The sequence below is a fragment of the Lathyrus oleraceus genome, chromosome 2, assembly GCF_024323335.1.
Source record: "Lathyrus oleraceus cultivar Zhongwan6 chromosome 2, CAAS_Psat_ZW6_1.0, whole genome shotgun sequence".
Lineage (NCBI taxonomy): Eukaryota > Viridiplantae > Streptophyta > Magnoliopsida > Fabales > Fabaceae > Lathyrus > Lathyrus oleraceus.
Genome location: NC_066580.1, coordinates 470,396,604 through 470,416,229, shown reverse-complemented (window position 1 = coordinate 470,416,229; position 19,626 = coordinate 470,396,604). Strand labels below are relative to the sequence as shown.

The window sequence follows — 19,626 nt, the reverse complement described above, 5'->3', positions numbered from 1 at the left end:
AGTGTGTATTAGGAGTGACAATGGTGCAGGAGCTACCCTTTCAATTTCAAGTCATAACACTTATTTGGATTGCTTGGATTTTCTTAACATCAACTTTGCCCACACCCACCACTCCATAAGCAAGACATAATGACCAAAATCAAGTTTTCCCTAACCATACTTTTGGATCAGATTTTTCTCCTAATCCAAATGATGTTCGTCATGATACACCTAATCAAAAAGAAAATAAACATTTCACTAGATCAAATATAAATCCTCATTATCTTAAAGATCATCATTCTAGTTTACTACCATCTCAAATACATTTTACCACTCTTTTCAATTCCGTCCACTCTTTTTTTCTTACATTTTTCCAGACTTTTGCACAATTAAGAAACAATCAACCTCACATATCGGGCAGACAACCGACCCCAAAAACAAAATAATAGAATAACGCGAATGAAATAACTGTTATTTGATTATTTTTGAACTAATTATATGAATGATATCTATAAAATATATATTTAATGAAGAACTAAACAAATAATACAATATCCATAAAAGATTCATTAAATCAAAATATCAAAACACAATGTTTAATCGAACATTCTTCATCGAATTCAACAAGTCTTAATCAAATATTTTTAATCATATTCAACAAGTTTTAATCAAATTTAAAACATCACATCTTAAAATTTAATTCAAATTACTATTATATTAAAATTCACACAAATATAGATCATCATCCACATGGTCGATCTTGATTTTTCAGAGGTCCATGACAAATAATAAAAATGGACTCCAAATAAAAAAAATATTTAAAAAAAAAAAAGAACAACTTGTTACTCCACTCCATTCTCTACCAAATCTTTGTTTTCGTTAGCATCGACATTAGCTATAACTACTTCCTCCTCCAACCTGAATACTGCAAAAACCTTTCCACAAATCTAAAATAAATAGTATAAACTGTATTAAAATCAACCTTGATATAGTTAATCATAAGTGAAAATTACCAAATTAAAATTATAAGCTAATTATGATAGACGCTTTAGACAAGAGAATATCCTTACATAAGCAAGAGTCTTGCAATGATCACACCTAAAAAGTATAAAAAGGAGGATTGAACCCACAATCTTTACCGTCATGTTTAAAAATCAATCTCCTATCATTTGGCATAGGACAAATTCATGTTTATTTTTTATTTTATAATTTATTTAATAGATTATTAAATATATATTTCGCATTTAAACAAAATGAGACCCCTTAATTTGGAGGTCCTGGACTAGGGACCATCTTGCCCTTGTTCAGAGACGACCCTGATCATCCATATATCCCTCTTCATCCTTCACCCAGTTATATTATGCAATTGTCTACCGATAAAAGGGAAAAAAAAGAGGAAAGTGAATTATTAAATTTAGAGGGAAGAAAAACACGATGAGGATTTTAATGGTGGATCCAAAAATATTTGATAGTGGGAGTAGAAAATATTGTATGATATTCATACAAAAATTATGTTTTATATTTTAAAAAAATATTTTTAAAATTTTTTATAATATATAAATAATTTTTTTAAAACTATATTATATTTTATATTACTATATGTTTTTAATGCTAAATGAACTATAAAATTAAAAGAATACAACAACAACCAAGTCGTATGCCTTTAAATGGGCTTGGACTACATCAATAAACTTTCACCATAATGTTCTATCTAGGATAATACTTCTATCCAAATTGTTAATATCAAGATTTTTATTAATAATTTCACTTATAGTCTTTCTATGTCTTATTTGTTCTCTAATTATTTGATTTCTCTTCATATGATCTGTTCTCCTTACCACAAAATTTACAGGTCTTGTCTCTACATCTTCAAACCACCTAAGTCTATTTTTCACCATATTATCTACTATAGGTGTTATCCCAACACTCTCTCTAAAATTTTCATTTTTTAATCTTATCATTTATAATCTTACCACACATTCAACACAAAATCATTATCTCTACTACACTTACTCTATTCTCGTGTTTATTTTTAACCGCCCAACATTCTGTCTCGTACAACATCACAAGTCTTACCGCAGTCTAATAATATTTTCTCTTCCGCTTGAGAGGTAACTTTACGTCACATAAAACACATGAAGCCTGATCAGTCACCATTTGTGTTAGTTTAGATGTCATTTGAATGTCAAAAGCAACTGAATTGATGTGAGTTTAGGCAGCAGTTTAAATTTATTTTGGTAGATTTTTACAGTAACCTGATATGTTAATGTTTTAGTGATTTTGAGCTATTTTACACGCTTGAGGTGGTATTTTATATGTTTACAGGGCTGAAAGATAAATAGGAGCTGGATTAGAGAAGAAACCAAAAGACAATGCATGAGCAAGAGGAAAAAAGAAGAAAAAATCAAGTTTCCTATCCATATGCGTATGAGGCGGCCACTCATCATTACCCCCAACATACGCGTAATAGTAGGAAGGGGTGAAAATAAAACCTCTACTCATACGTGTATGGTAACGTCCATATGCGTATGAGGAAAGCCAACCAGATCCCATATATGCAGCAGAAGCCTTACGCGTATGACTCCAGCTAGGCAATACGCCCTACCCTGGGCCATATGCGTATGAGTTAGTTCAAAAATAGCCCATACATGTATAGGTGGAGGCCATACGCGCATGACATGGCCAAGATATGAAAAAGCCCAGAATTTGCCTATTTAGCAAAAAAAAATACGAATTTACAAGGGTTGAACGATTTTTGAGTACAAATGACACATTTTGAAGGCTGAAACACTAAAGAATTCGTGTTGGATCAAGATTTTCATGAACTTTTGTGATTGAAGACCTCTTTTCTTCCATTAATTTATAATGTCTACACTGTCTGTCATGTTTTTCGTTATTGTTATGAGTAGCTAAACACTCCAATTTAGGGGGTATCATAGATTCAGATTTATGATGCAATTTTAGATTTTTACCTTGTAATGACTTTGATTTTATGATAATTGACTTATTTACAATTTGTGTGTAATGGTTTCTCTTTCAGAAAAATTGAGTCTGATATGTGGTTAGTATTTAGGCTCGACCGCCATTGTTAATGCTTAATTGTGAGTCATTCATAGTAGATATCACCTAAACCTAAGGATACCCTGTGAAAACCGGAATATTATTGATTAAAATAATGCTTAATTTCATTTGTAATTCACTATGGACATAAAGCTTAATTTGAATGATTAAATATTTTCTCACTAAGAACTTAGGAGTAAACACCCTTAAGAAACGGTAGTCAATGTTCTTGAATTAAGTTGTTGCAAGGTTAACTTAGTGTTGTTGATGAATCCAATCAGACACCTTTCCTAACATGTTCACTCATAATAATTTTAAATTGTTCAACTATTTTCTTTACTTTCTTTTGCATTCTTTTTCTACTTTTCAAACCAACATTTAAAAAGCATATGGTTTTTGTTTAACTAAGATAGAATCTGAATTTTGTATCGTCAAACAGTCATTGAGATTGATACTTGGGAAAATTTCCCTTATTTACTACATTGAAAGATTAATACACTTGTTAATTTATCGATCAAGTTTTTGGTGTCGTTGTCGGGGACTGCCAAAGATTATATAGTTCACAATTTTATTTTTAGTTAAAATTTTGTTGCTCTGCAACTATAATTTTATTTCAGTTTTTTATTATTTTATTTTATTTTTATTATTATTTGGTTACTGCTAAAAAATTTCTCTACAACTAATTATTATTATTATTTATTTTTATTTATTATTATTTATTATTATTATTTAGTTAAAATTATTATTTGCTCTGCAGCTAAATTTTTTATTTGTATGCGAGGAAAACCCTCAGCTGATTTTCCTTTTGACAGAGAACCAGAAAGATCGTTGCATGCTCGACTTAGACAAGCAAGGCTGACTGATAAAGAGGTAAACGACTTGGTTGAATCAAATACAGATTTCGATAGAGAAGCAGACGAACAAGTTATGGCTGAAGCTACTGAAGAAAGTTTTCTTGGGCATAAGCATGGCAATGGGGCGGGTCAGGGACGATTTTTACCACCCCCAACCTAAACCTGAATCCCCAAACAATCCTCGTTCTCCGTCCCAAACCCAAACAGGGATGGAGAATTAAAACTCAAACCCGTCTCAAACGGGTTTGGGTATCCCTGCCCCGCCACCATCCATTTAATGAAATCAATTTTTTAAATAAAAAAAATTATTTTTTAAAATCAAATTACATTACAAATAATAAAATAAAACAATCTAAAAAAATTTCATACATACATTTCGAATATTTTAAATAATTAATACAAATCAAAATATTAAAATATTTGTCACTTATTTAATATTCCAAATCATCAAAAATAAATAACAATGTACATAATGAAATAAACGAGACGGGTTTGGGGTGGGTACTGGTGTCCCCATAACCCGACCCGTCCCCATATTTTTTAATCGGGGAAAACCCAAACTCAAACCCAGTCAAAGCGGGTTTTCCCCGTCAACTTCGGGGCGGATTCGGGTGGGTACCCGCTGGTACGGGTTATGTTGTCATGCCTACTTGAGGTAGAGCAAATGCCCAGGAGGTCGTTTGACTATAGTGAACCAGTCGATAAATGTGGTAAATTTTTAGTTACACCCAACTACCATCCGACACCTTAAGAAGAGACCTTTCATAGGAAAGATAAATGAAGATGCAAATAAAAATTTGCAAAGGTTTCTTATTATGGGTTATACTTTGAAGATAAATGAGCATTCTGAAGAAGCCAAAAAGTTGAGAATGTCTTCGTTCACTTTAGATGAAGATGTAGAAGAGTGATGTGCAAATGGTATCAAGAAGATTATAGAAGCTACCAATATAAAGAATATTATAGAAGCCATTGATATCAAGAAGATTATAGAAGTCATTGCTGCAAATGAATATTTAGAGTTGTATAGTAGGAGTGTGAGCAAACCAGAGGGAAAGATTAATTTGAAACTAGGTGCTTAGAGTATGAAGATGGAAGACCAAGTTGTTGCATAAGTTGAAAAAAGGCTCAAGGCAATGAATATAGGTACTCAACAGGTAGCTCAAGTTCAACCAGTTCAAGCTGTGAGTTATGAAATTTGTGGTGGACCTCATTATGGCATGCATTGTATTACACCTGTGCAACAAATTGAAGAGGTTAATTTTCTGAAGTTGAAAACCCCCTACTCTAATACTTATAATCCAGGTTGGAAGAATCATCCAAACTTCTCATGGAAATATCAGCAAGGGAATGTTCAAAAGAAGGGTTATATTCAGTATCAGAACCAACAGTAATTTCGACCTCCGCAAAATTATCAGAATCAGTTCCAACAACAATATCATCAACAAGCTCCTAAGAAGGCAGATTGGGAATTAGCCATTGAAAATATGACAACTCAAAATTCCCAATTTCAAGAAGAGACAAGAAATAATCAAAGGAACACTACAACTTTTATTAAAAATCTGGAGGTTCATATGGGTCAAATATCAGAACAAATATAAGATACTCAGGCACAAAGGTCACTTCCAAGTGCAATAGTGACTAATCCAAGAGAACATAATAATGTGAGTGTTGTGATGCTTAGGAGTGGTAAGTCAACTGAGAAACCCGGAAAAAAATCAGGTGAAGAAGACCATCTTCTGGAAATGGACCTAGAAATCAAAGAAAAACATAAAGTTTTTGAAGAAGACGTCACACAAAAGGTGGTAGAGAAAGAAAATCGAAAGAGCCAAAGATGACCATCAAACTCTCACATCCTAAAAAAAATAAGAAGAAGGTTCAGAATGAATTTTTTTTAGATGTTCTTAGAGATGTTTAAGAAGCTTGAAATAAATATCCCACTCTCTAAGGCACTAGAGCAGAGGCCTATATATGCCAAATTCATGAAGGATATCATCTCCAAGAAACGCATAATTGACACTGAACCTATACTTTTGACTGAAACTTACAGTGCTATTTTACAGGGTATGAAGATTCCGGTAAAAAAGAAATATTCCGGTAAAAAAGAAAGAAGGCACTTATTGATTTGGGAGCAAGAGTGGTTTATGATTGGTGACATAATGATGTTGTGCTAAAAGTTGCTTGAGGGCAAGTAACAAGCTAAGTTTGGGTTATGATGAGTCACCATTTGTGTTAGTTTTGATGTCATTTGAATTCCAAAAGCAGGTGAATTGCTGTGACTTTGGGCAGTAGTTTAAGTTTATTTTGTTAGATTTTTACAGTAACTTGATTTGCTAATGTTTTAGTGATTTTGAGCTATTTTACATGCTTGAGGTAATGTTTTATATGTTTACAGGACTGAAAGATAAAGAGGAGTCGGATCAGAGAAGAAATCAGAAGACAACGCATGAGTAGGAGGAAGAAAGAAGAAAAAATTAAGTTTCCTGCCCATACGCATATGAGGCCTCTCAAACGCGTATGGCCACTAATCATCACCCCCAGCATACGCGTAACAGTAGGAGGAGGTGAAAATAAAGCCTCTTCTCATACGCGTATGGTAAGGTCCATATGCGTATAAGGCCATCCATCCAGCCCACATATATGCAGTAGAAGCCTTACGCGTACGGCTCCAGCTGGGCTATACACCCTACCCTGGGCCATACGCGTATGACTTAGTTCAAAAATAGCCCATATATGTATGGGTGGAAGCCATACGCGTATGACACAACCCAGATCTGAAAAAGCTTGGAATTTTCCTATTTAGCCAAAAAAACACAAATTTACAAGGGTTGGATGATTTTTGAGTACATAAGACTCGTTTTGAAGGCTGGAACACTAAAGAATTCGTGGTGGATCAAGATTTTCATGAACTTTTATGTTTGAAGACCTATTTTCTTCCATTAATTTGTAATGTCTTCACTTTTTGTCATATTTTTTGTTATTGTTATGAGTAGCTAAACCCCCCAATGTTATGTGGATGTCCTTGATTTGGATTCATGATACAATTTTAGATTGTTACCTTGTAATGACTTTGATTTTAAGATAATTGACTTACTTACAATTTGTGCGTAATGCTTTCTATTTCAGAAAAATTGAGTTTGATCTGTCGTTGATATTTAGGCTTGATCTCCATTGTTAATGCTTAATTGTGAGTCATTCATAGTAGATATCACATAGGCCTAGGATACCCTATGGAAATTAGAATATTCTTGATTAAAATAATGCTTAATTTCATATGTAATTCACTATGAACCTAGGGATTAATTTGAATGATTAAAGGTTTTCTCACTAAGGACTTGGGAGTAAACACCCTTGAGAACCGGTAATCAATGTTATTGAATTAAGTTGTTCCAAGGTTAATTTACTATTGTTGATGAATCTAAACATACACCTTCCCTATCATGTTCACTCATAGTACTTTTAAACTGTTCAATTATTTTCTTTACTTTGTTTTTCATTCTATTTTCAACTTTTCAAACCAACATTTAAAAACCCTTAGGCTTTTGTTTGACTAACATAGAATATGAATTATGTATCGTTAAGCAGTCCTCAAGATCGATACTTGAGGAAATTCCCCTTGTTACTATGTTGGAAGATTAATACACTTGTTAATTTACCGGTCAAAGCCTTTCTTCATTTCAGCTATCCAACTTGAACTCGATGGTTTACACGCTCTTCTATTTCTCCATCATTTTGTATTACAAACCCAAAATATTTAAATCTTGTGACCTGAAGTATAATATGGTCTCCAACTTTCACCTATAGGTTGGAAACACTTATTCTTTTGTTGAATGTACATTATATATACCCCGTCTTATTTCTTTTTAGGCAAAAACTATGTGCTTCTAAAGCTCGTCTCCAAATATCCAACCTCTCATTTAAATCCTCCTTCGACGCTCCAAGTATGACTATATGATCTGTGAAAAACATGCATCTTGGTGCTAGCTCTTAGACGTGTTTCTAAGCATATCCAAAATTAAGGTAAAAAGGTTGGAGGCTTAGGGTTGAACCTTGATGCAAACCTATTATAATGGATAAATCGTTTGTCTTTCCACCCTATTTCCGCACACTAGTCAATACCTTTTCGTACATATCTTGGGTAGCTCGAATATATGCATTACTAACCCCTTTCTTTTCTAGAACTTTTCATAAAATTTCTCTAGTCACTCTATCTATGCCTCTTCCAAGTCCATAAAAAATAAGTGCTAGTCTTGTTGTTCCATTTGATGATGCTCCATCACACGCCATAGTAGATAAATCGCTTCCATGGTCAACCTTCAAAACATAAAACTAAATTGATTCTCGATGACTTGAGTCTCTTGTCTTATTCTGCATTCGATCATTCTTTCCCATAATTTCATGGTATGACTCATAAGTTTAACATATTATAGTTTATACACTTTTGTAGATTTCCCCCTTTCTTATATAGTGGAACTAAAGTTATTCTTCTCCATTCATATAACATGTGTTTTGATCTTATAATTTCACTAAAGAGTTTGGAGATCCACTCAATATCTCTATCTCCAAGAATAAATGATTTATTTTATATTCGATCACATAAATTTTTACATTTATTGTTTTTAACATTAAAAGTTTTAAGATATTTATTAGCTTTTTTTTTTACTTTTGTGGGGGCTTGTTCCCCTTATGGATGCACATGCATCTTCCCTTGGAGGACAATGGAAAAAACAGAGGATAATGAGTTATTAAGCTTAAAAAAAATAAGAAGAATATAAAAAATAAAATAAGAAGGAGAAAAGAATAACATAAGATGGCGAGAAAATGAAGAAGATAGGAAAACTAACCTGAACAGAGGCCTCTTTGCAAGTGGAAATGTTGGGAGGGGAAAATAGTCGACAACAACATAGAGAGGGGATGAATCAACCAATGTGGTAAGAGTATAGGTGGAAATAATGACAAATAAGAGCAATGAGAAACGAGTGAGAAGAAGAAAATGAAATTTCTAAAGTTAGGGCAAAGATGTGCGAAAAGACAAAAAAAAAGGTCTTCCAAGGTTATTTTTTAAAAGGTAGATGTGGTGTTTCTGCTGTAAAGCAGACCGTGGGTTGTAACCCGCTTTGGGACAGGAAGCACACCACCCTCGCGACCCGGAATAAATCCAATTATGATCGCAATCTCAAACTGAGACGCAATGTGCTATATTATAGAGCATGATCTGCAATTGTCAAGACACACTTTTTAATCTATTAAATTTCTTCGATTATATTAACTATTAGATTTAATTTTTAATTCATTGAATATAGGTATGTTTTCCTTCACTTTTTTAAATGTTATTACTCTCATGTATTTCATGGGAACCTCTTCTTATCTTATTTTATATCCTATTGCTAGGTTGTTGTAGACTGCTTGTGTTTTAATTTAGCAGTGTTTGTCAAATAAAGGAGAAGCACTTGGTTATTTTGTTTCAAGATTTGATTGCTTTTTATTTTGTTTTTATGGAGCATGTTAGTATAAGAATGTGATAGTGTTTTGGTTTTAAACCCTTTATTTTCAACAGATCTTTTGCTTCATTGCTTGTTGGGTCTTGTTTATTAGTGTTGCCTTGTTTTATAGATTTCCTCTTGGTTTTCAAGCCTGGGTTTTAAGCCGATCTTTTGATTCATGTTGTTTAGGTCTTGTTTATTGGTGTTGCCTCGTTTTGTAGTTTTCCTCGTATTCTTCTATTTCTGGCTACAATTTTTATTTTGCTTTTAAATTATACTAGGTGTTATTTAGTCTTTGTTGTATCGCAAAAAATACGACCTACGAGCATTCACGCGCTCACAAGTGATTGAACAGAGTCTCCATCAAACTTTATTTATTCCAAAGAAGGAAAGGAAAAATATTGATAAAACTCTTAAAAGAAAGAGAAAATGGTCATCACAACCAAATTCAGGTTCGAGAGTTGATTATGCAAGGGGAAGGTATTATTACCCCTCACATATGTTGTACTCAGCGGGAACCATTTAGTTAGATATGCATTTCAAATGTTAGTGTATGTCAATTGTTTTCTTCGAGTGATAATGGATTCAAAAGGAAAAGAAAAGGGCCATAATTTTTTTTATTAAGGTGCTTGACGAGATTGTGGGTTTCTCTCCTACGTATCCTCCAGTACATTGAGGAATTCAAAGCTTTGTAGTTCTGCATAGAAAACTACATATTGGTTGATTGATTTTATTCGAAATACGAAAGTTTGAACAATATGTCATGCGTCAATCATTCACTTATTCGGGGGACGAAAGGTTATACATTCCCCATTCCTTTATAAACTGTTCTTTATTGCGAAAAGATTTTAACTTAACAATTAAGTTTGAAAAGGTTTGAATATGAAAATGCTTTAATTTGGACGTTTAGTTTTCTTTAAAAATGCACTTGAAATAAATCGAGGTTTGATTCGAGTTAATTCGAAAGAATGGATTTTGAAAACTACCGCTTAACGTTGGATCAAGGGTTTTAAAATATATTGAAAATATTTATTTATACTATTATTTATTTAATTAATTGTGACAAATAAAAAAAGATACATAGTAATAAAAACCAATCATGGGGGTGCAACAATATTCAGGGGTTTTGTGTAGCAAAATAATGAATAAGGGCCCAAGGCCTAAACAAATAAAAATAAAAATAAACAAAAATGATTGCAATTAACTAAAAGAATGGGGGGTAAAAATCATTAGGGCCTAAAGATCAGGCCCAACATACTGGTCAAACATGGGTCAAGAGAGGGAGAGGAGTCAACAATGTTGACTCAACTCTGCCCATTGGATACAATGACCAAACGATCCTAGGGTCAGATCATGTTGGTGCATGGGGTAGCATGGGGGGCGCTACGTACAAGCCAATCAAAAGTTGTGAAGGTTAAAGTATCCAAAGGTCATCATTATTGTCGCACCACGAAAAATACCTGAGTGCATCGCACGCTCGAAGATACATCATAGTCTCCACCAAACTTTATTTATTCCAAAGGAAAGGGAAAATATCGATAAAATCCAAGGGGAAGAGAAACATGGTAAGGAAGTCGGTTATGCAAGGGGAAGGTATTAGAACCCTTCACATTCTTTATACCCAACGGGAACCATTTTGATTGTTCTTTACACAAATGTGTGTTATTATCTAAAGGTTACTTGCGAATGATAAAGGCAAAAAAGTTTATTAATTAGTGCGCTCACCAAGGATTCAAATCCTCGTGCCTACGTATTCTCATAGTGTAATGAGAAAATCAGAGCTCCATAGTTCATGGTAGAAAATACATATGTGTTGATTGTTTTTAGGGAACAATTATAATCGTATGCTAGAAGTGTGTAGACGTTAGTTGATTCTGACCCTAGCTCGGACGCTCTAAGCTTTTGGTTTGACTTCTAAGGAATAAATTATAACACTTCTTTTATGAAAAGAAAGAAAATTGTTTCGGAACAGATTTGTGATAAAAGGAAAAAGAAAAGGGTTGATTAAATAGAAAAAGAAATAATGTTGCTTGAATTGAAAATGTTGAAAAGGTGTTGTGAAAATGTGATGACAGTATTGTTTGGACCATTGTGTGTTGTTTGAATCCATAAGGTAGGTGTTTCTGAGTCAAAAAGTGTGTGAGTAACCAATAAATGGTGTTGTCAAAGAAAAAGAGTGGGGGTAACCAATAAATTGTGTTGCTGAAGAGAAAAAAAAAGAGTATGACAGTAACCAATAAATGGTGTGACCAAAGAGAAAAAAAGAGTATGGCGGTAAACAATAAATGGTGTGACCAATAGATTATGGTCCAGAGATGTGTATTTAACCATGAGGTGATTAACTCTAAGAATGTATGGATGCCAAAGAATATAGTGTTTGGTCCAAAGAGGAAGTGTATTGGATGTTGGTTATTGTAGCTTTGATGATTATCTGTGGGGAAGAAGACTTGTTAATGATTTGATTTGAATTACACTAAAGTTTATGAACGAAGACAAATACTTTGAATAATTGAGGCATATGTCCCATATTCAAAGGTACTCAGAATAAGGATATGAATAATCCCTCTTATCCTTCTCTGTTGCTTAAGGCTCGTGGCGCACAATTCACATTATAACCGACAAGTATCTGCAGAAGAGTTTTTTATTGTGCTTGATGATGAAGAGTCTTCAGCCTTGAGGTTCCTTTATCTTCAAACTCTTGCCTGTGAAGTTTTGTTTGTGGGGAGAGAAGACTTAACATTTGTTCGATTTAAATTGCACTAAATTCTATGAATGGAGGTGAATACTTTTAACAACTGGGTCAGGCGTCCTGTATCCAAAGATATTCAGAATGAGGATAAGAATACTCTCTCTCATTCCTTCTCCACTACTTAAGGCTCGTGGTGCACAATTCTAATCGTAACTAATAAATGTTAAAAGGAGAGTCTTTTTGTAGTGCTTGAAGGATGAAGCTTGGATCCAATCTTGATGTCCCTTTTGTCTTTGGAGCCTTGCATGAGAAGCTTGACTTGACTTGAGATTCAGTGCAATGTGATTACAAAGTGTTAATCCTATCAAGTGATCAAGAGGATTTTGATCACTTGATTGGATAGGGGAATCAGACGTGTCTCAAATGACTACTTGATCAAAGATAACTTAGATCATTTAGTCAATCAGGGACAAGATCATAGTATGAATCAAACACATGAATTTTATGAATTTAGAATCACAAATAAATCGAAGTGTTAACATGCATATTAATAAAAACTAGCTAATTAAATGGTAATCTAAACCTAATATCAACATGTTTACTAATTTCTAAAATCTAAATTGAGAATCAAAATCTAAGTGTATGATTATCTCTTTAAGAATTTCCATATGAAATTAAAACCTAATTAAAAATCCTAAATATTATTTATAAGAGTTAATAGCAAAGTGAAAATGTATTAAAAAAGGAACAACAAAAAGAAATTAAGAAGACAAAGTAAATAAAAATGAGAAAAAAACAACATAATTAAGAGGGTGCAGTGTGTAACCTAGACGTATGGTCAAGCAAAACAAGTGTTGGGATGAGTCTTAGCTTAAGGTGTAGCAAGGTTATTCAGGTGGGAAGTGCATATCGGAAATCAGGGGTATAGTCAGTAAGACTGACAATGGGCCTATGATATGATGCATCCAAAAGAACAACGGATCAACATGTTTTTTCTCCATTCACACTCAAATTCGAACGTTTCACCCTTAACCTTCCCTCCTCTATCTCACATCCACACTGAAAATCACTCTGTCACGCCGGAGGAGGCGGAGTGATCCAGACACGTCAATAAATACTACCACCAGAATCCTCCCTCTTCCCTCTTCCACAATACAACCTTGCTTTTCCTTAATTTTCCTCCTATAGTCTGAATCAAAACCTAAAGAGCAAGAACCCTAAGAATTCAATTCAAAAATTAAATATCCATGGATGCCCCAATCGAACCAAAAACATGAGGGTTTACTTCAATTGCTTCAACACTATATTGCGGTGTGTCTTTGATGCGTCAAGAAGGAGTAATGAAAGATAACCAACCTATGAGGTCGTGGCTTGCCTCATATTTGGATAGTTAGCCATGTTAGGAAATATTAGTGATTAGTTATGGATTTGACAGTTAGTGGTTGCTTAAATAAAATTAATTGTTATTGTGAATCAACTTGTTAGAATAGTTTGATTGACTGTTAGTGTATGATTAAATTGATTGGCAAGAAAAGTTGTTAGTTAATAAGGGATATGAACTGTTGTGCTATTGGTTTTTTAAATTGAAGTTAGTGAAGTATTGGAATGGAATGTTAATTGTTAAGTGGAAACTTGCAGGTTGAATGTAACAAGGGTTAATTATTTATGCCAAGTTGTGTTGACATTATGGATTGAATTGGTGAACATTTTGAAAATAAAATGGATATTGAGTTAGAATGAGCTAAAAAAGTTGATTGGATGACTAAAACAATTAGTTAGTTAGTATTAGATGAAAATACATTAGTAGATTGTTAATATTGGATTGAAATGTAATTGTTAGGTGTGAATGTATGTATGTATTGGTTCAAGTTGAATGATATGCATGATGTGTTTATGGATCTTGACCTTGCATTTATGTATCTGCTTATGTGTTGGAATTTTGTCCTTGTAGGGTTAAGGTGCCCAAGGTGGAATGACCAAGGCTCCTTTATGACATGTTCAAGGCAAATCAACGAAGACTTGGAGGCACAAATAAGGGCATAGCTTATGAATGAAGAAAATGGGAACTTAGGGTTAGGATTAGTGGTTGACTTTGGTCAATTGGTTGACCATAAAGTCAATAGTTGACCAAAGTCAACTGTTAGGACAAATTTTGGTTTTTTGTATGTACTTTGGAAGTTGGATTTGGATGTTGTATGAACTTGAATCTTGGGTGTTGGTTGATTTAATGATGAAACTTGAATCCCTTATACTGCAATGCCTTGAATTAAAGTAACACACATGACTAATGTATCATAAAGAGGTTAATATATCAAATACAAACTCCCATGGTTGACCATAGTGATATTTGTCATCCCTAATTAAATCCAAAACCAAGATGCAAACCATATGATTCATAGAAGCCAAATATCAAGACTTAGGGTTTCATGAGGATTTAACCAAAAGAAACAAGATCAAACACCAAGTTATTGCATCCATAATAAAAAAATATCCAGATGAACCATGATGACCATAAGCTTGCAAATTCGACTTAAATAACAAGGAATCTTTGAACTAAATGATGTTATTTATAACTGTAAATGAATGTATTATGATGGATGATTAGGGCATGTGAGTATGTAGATGCAATGAGCAATAAGCAAGACAAAATTGAAAAAATAAGACAAATTTTGGGATATGACCCACACGTGAGACACTCACTTCAGGCCTTCTCTCTCTCTCTGAGCTATTCTACCATCTCAATTCTCTCATCTCTCTCCGCCACTAAAACAAAAATAACTCGCCAAAACCTAAAAGAAAAAGATCAAACCATGCATTTTGCAAAGAACATGATGAACACCGGTGGTGTTCATAAATTTTCAAATCCAGTTCTATTTCAACTCAAACCAAACGCAAACATTACCAACATGAAAAATGTCATACACTTTAACCTAAAACTTAATATGAACTTAGATTAACAATACAAGTCACATATACATAGATTCATCAAAAGTCTCAAATAGAAAACCTTAAGTCAAAAAGCATTGACAAGGAAAGAACAACAAGGCTTTAGAGGAAAAACCTTAAGTTTGAGGAGGTTTTTTTTGGGAGATGCGCTTTAGAGGAATTGTTAGGGCATAACTTATTTGAATAAATTTTTGCCTGTCGCCCATGGGTGTGAGTGAATATTAAAAGGGAGGGAAATGACATTCTGTTAGGGATTTTGGAGGGAAGGATTGTGTCCATCCGTGTGAAAATTCTTGCAATCCATGTGAATCTTTGAGTGGAGGGTGAGGATCAACTTAGATGGAGAAATTAGTTGCATTTTGTGTTAACTGAGTGAATTTTTGTGCTAGTTGTATGTATGATGGATGGATCATGGTGAAGGATAAAACTCACGTGTTGCTTACTGACTGCAATTTGTTCTCTTTTTCTTTTATTTTAAATTAGTTAATTAAGTGTGTATATTTGTCATGTGATGAAAGATGAAATGTATGGTGATACTTATGCTAGCTTGTTTTGCTTGTCATTTTTGTTAATTGTCTTTTTCAATTTGATTCAATATGCAGAATAGACATTGATGATGAAGTTTATGTTACATGGCTGCAGACGGTTGATGAAGAAGAAAAGTAATGGCATGATAGACATAATGGTGGTGGTCTAAGGGAGAATCATTTGGGACCAAAGGGAACATGACCTCCTTTTTTATAAGATAAAACTTTTGTATTTTTTCTCTCTTTTTTTCAAAGATGATGTATTTCATTTTTTAAAAACATTTAACAATTAGTAGAAGCAAGGAAAGAAGAGGATCCAAAAACATTTTTTAAGTCTAGAATATATTGACTATTGAAAAATAACATTTAACTATTTAACTATTAGTATTTGATATAATGTATTAATATCAATATTTGCATTATTTATTTATTTTTAATTATTTGAATGCTAATGCTAACATGTATTCAATTAATACTACATCCGTCTCATAATAGGTGTTTTTTTAAAAAAAATTATACTTTTTAAAACAATAATTAATTGTATTAATTTTAATGATAAAATGAATGTCATTTATTAAAATAATTTTATTAATAATATATAGTGGAGTAGTTACGTGATTTAAAATATAATAAATACGAGTAAGTTAGTGGAACGAAATAATAAATATTATATTAATATTTTAAAAGAATAAATAATTTGAGAAAAAAAAGACCTATTATAAGATGGAGGGAGTATTATTTGTAGAAATATTTTATTAAAATGTGTGCATTCAAAATTTTAAAATTTTAAAGATTGTTTTATTTAATTTAAACTTTTTAATAGTTGTATCATTAACTTATATCATAAAGGAAGTTAAAAAGACCCTTATTTGAATCTTTGGACCTAAGGGTTGTTTGTAGGGATAATTATTTTCTTTTCACATTTTTAATATGGTTGAGTTAATAGTGTTTAGTATTCTCTAGTTAGTTAATGATGCTTAGTGTTAATGTAATGATAAATATGTTAAATTTCTCAAATTTCATGTCACTGCTTATGTTCTAGAGTATGCCAGTCTTTTAGATGTTTATAGATGTTGCGATAGATATTTAATTGATGGTGTGCAAGTAGAGCAAGTTAGTTTATATACTTGCTATTTTGTATGCTTAGACGTGGTATATAATACTCTAATGAAATCAACTTATATTTACACGCATGCTAAAATTCCATACAAATGATTTTTAATTTCTATATGGAGAAAATATTGATAAGTTTTTGTTGTTTTGATTTTAGTTATTATAATTTGTAATATCTATTCATGTTGATTCACACTACTATATTCATACTACTATGTGCAATGATTAATTTTTGTTGTCACGTTATTATAATATTTTAACTATACGACAACGCATGAGAAACAATGAATTTAAAAAAGTCGCGCTCAATGAATTTCAAAAATTGACGGGAACGGTGAAAATTTTGAATTCCATGTCAAAAGAAAGGGTTCAATTCTATAACGATAAAAATTAGAAAGACGTTCCCATAAATTCTTTTTTTTAATATATAATAGACAGAGCAATGTAAAATTATAAATATTTTATTAAAATAATTAAAAATTATATGAGAACGACTCTAACCTATTAGTAATCAGAATTGTTCTCTTTGACCACTATAAAAATGACTTTGAGCTGTTGCATAAAATTTATAAAAAAAACATATAAATTATTGCAATTAAATATAAAATCCGTTGTCTATCACTTTTTATAAGAATAATATTTTTATCTCTCAAAAATTAAAAGTTGTCATAGAGTTTAAATTTTAGTGTGTTAAAATATAATTTTAATCATGGTTGGAGGAGTCAAAGAGGTTGAAACTATGCAAGCTAAAGGATTGTGAAAAACTCTTATTAGAAAACATGAACCACAACACAAAGAGGCTATCTATTAGTTCAATTTTTTTTTTTTGAATAATCCTAACGACATACTTCAATCACAGGTTTCTTTAGAGTATTTGATAATATTTTAAGTTTTTTTCTAGTAATATTTAATTTTTAATTGTTATGTATTTTTTTTTTTGCTATTATGATTTTTGAGTTGTACTAACAAGATATTGGTGTCTCCTCACGCGTAAATTAATTTAATACGATATACAATATATTTAAATATACGTGTAAATTTAAAATGAAAAAAAAATCGGAAAAAGAAAATTTTAACATTTAAAATTAAAAAATTCATCTCTTAATTAAAGGTAATTGTTGGTTAAAATAAAATAGATGTTGTCCTGTGATGCGTGAAATAAAAAGTTAGTGGTGCGCACTATTATTGAGTGTTATTTAATTTGGTGAAATATAAAATGTTTTTAAATACACATGTCAATTTATAATGTGTTACTTAATTGTAAAATGAACAGTGATTATATAAACTCAGGAGTATTAAATAATCATATAAAAAAGAGACTTGTGAGATGGAGAAAGAAAAAAAAATCACATTTGAAAATAAAAAATTTGACTCTCAAAATAAAGACAATTGATGATTAAAATAAAATAGATATTATCCTGATAGTGACCCGTAAAATGGAAAGTTAGTTGTGTGCACTGTTATTGAGTGCTATCCAATTTGATACAGTAGAAAATGCATTTAGAGATTTTTTAAAAAAAATAACCAGTTATTTCAAATTAAATTCCAAAATAATCAAATTTTAAAAATAAAAAACAAAATAACCATTTTTCCCTACTGATGCGCAAATTGAACTGACGTATCCTATTAACCTACAAAGGAGGCGCCCTTAGCCTTGGTGCATGCTTACAAAGTCAATGCATGTAGGCGCCACATGCATTGGCGCATGCATGTGTGCGTCACATGTATGTGTTATGTGTGTGTGTGTGTGATTCATAGGGCATTGGCAGACGCATGCATGTGTTCATCTATAAATACCATGAGCATCTCCCATATTTTTTCACACAACTTCTTACCCTCCTTCCATTTTTCTTCAATTTCTTCAATCTCCTTCAATTTTGTTTTCTTTAACCATGTTTGAATACATTCACAAGAGAAATATTGATTTAATCTTTTCAGTAGTGCAACCTCCGATAAAGATTCGACTTGGGAATATAGAATCGTTTGAATGTCTTAATCGGACGTTGAACCGTTGGTTAGATGGAGAAATTGCAGAGGGTGAAAGGATTAGAAGAATTCAATGGCTTGAGTCCACATTCAATCAAAATGGAGAAGTTCGTGTATGGATGAATATTAAGACTGACAGAGATGTTCACAGGATGATGTATACTATGTTCAAAATTGTTTTGATGGTTGTAATCGCATAATTATAGTAATGGTATTTTATTTGTTGTAGTTTGTTGTGTTGTTGTTTATGTGTTGTATTTGTTTATGATGGTACTTCCTCGCAAAGTTATCATATGAAATAAATATTGTTTTTAATATAAAGCAAAAGAGTTACAATTAAAATTATCTTGTTGTGCTTGTTCCAACACTGGGACATTTAGTAAGATTATGACCGGGCTGGCGAGATGAACTACATAATTGAACCATTTATTCGTCGTATCCATTTCGGTTCGAATACGGGTGTTGTTTGGGCGGCCCTTTTTCTTTCTTCGTATTACTTCATTGTGCCAGAGAATGTTCCCTTCATAATCAAACCAGTAATCCTCTTTTGCTACCACTGAAAAGCTAATTTTGTAAACATTTAAGAGGCTTATGACATTGTAAACGTCGGATAGTAAGTATGATGGATCCCGTCGAACCTTTGAACATGCGGCTATGACATGAGAGCAGGGCATACGAAAGACTTGGAACTTTCCGCAATCGCACCAACCTCTATCTAGTTCCACTCTATATTATCCCCTTGGCATGCCTTTATTATGATTCATTGACTCATCAACACTGTACCAACCTTTAGTATGGTCAAACACCGTGACCACATGTATGTTAGCTTTGGCAACTTCTGGCTAATGAATTTCATTAAAGCATCATTGAACAACTTCCCAGATTGTAACACTGAACTCCATTTGGAACGTCTGGTCTCAAACAACGCCCCTAACCTGAAATAGGTTGCTTGCGCTAAAGCGGTTATAGGTAGGTTTCAGATGCCTTTGAAG

At 32.5% G+C, this 19,626-nt stretch overlaps 1 long non-coding RNA gene across 1 annotated transcript; it reads left to right on the top strand.

The window, feature by feature from the left end:
* The first annotated feature begins 12,933 nt into the window (after positions 1-12,933).
* On the top strand, positions 12,934-14,306 carry LOC127120496 (uncharacterized). Its single transcript, XR_007803210.1, has 2 exons — positions 12,934-13,425; positions 14,014-14,306. It is a non-coding gene; the product is annotated as an uncharacterized LOC127120496 (long non-coding RNA).
* The last annotated feature ends 5,320 nt before the right edge of the window (positions 14,307-19,626 follow it).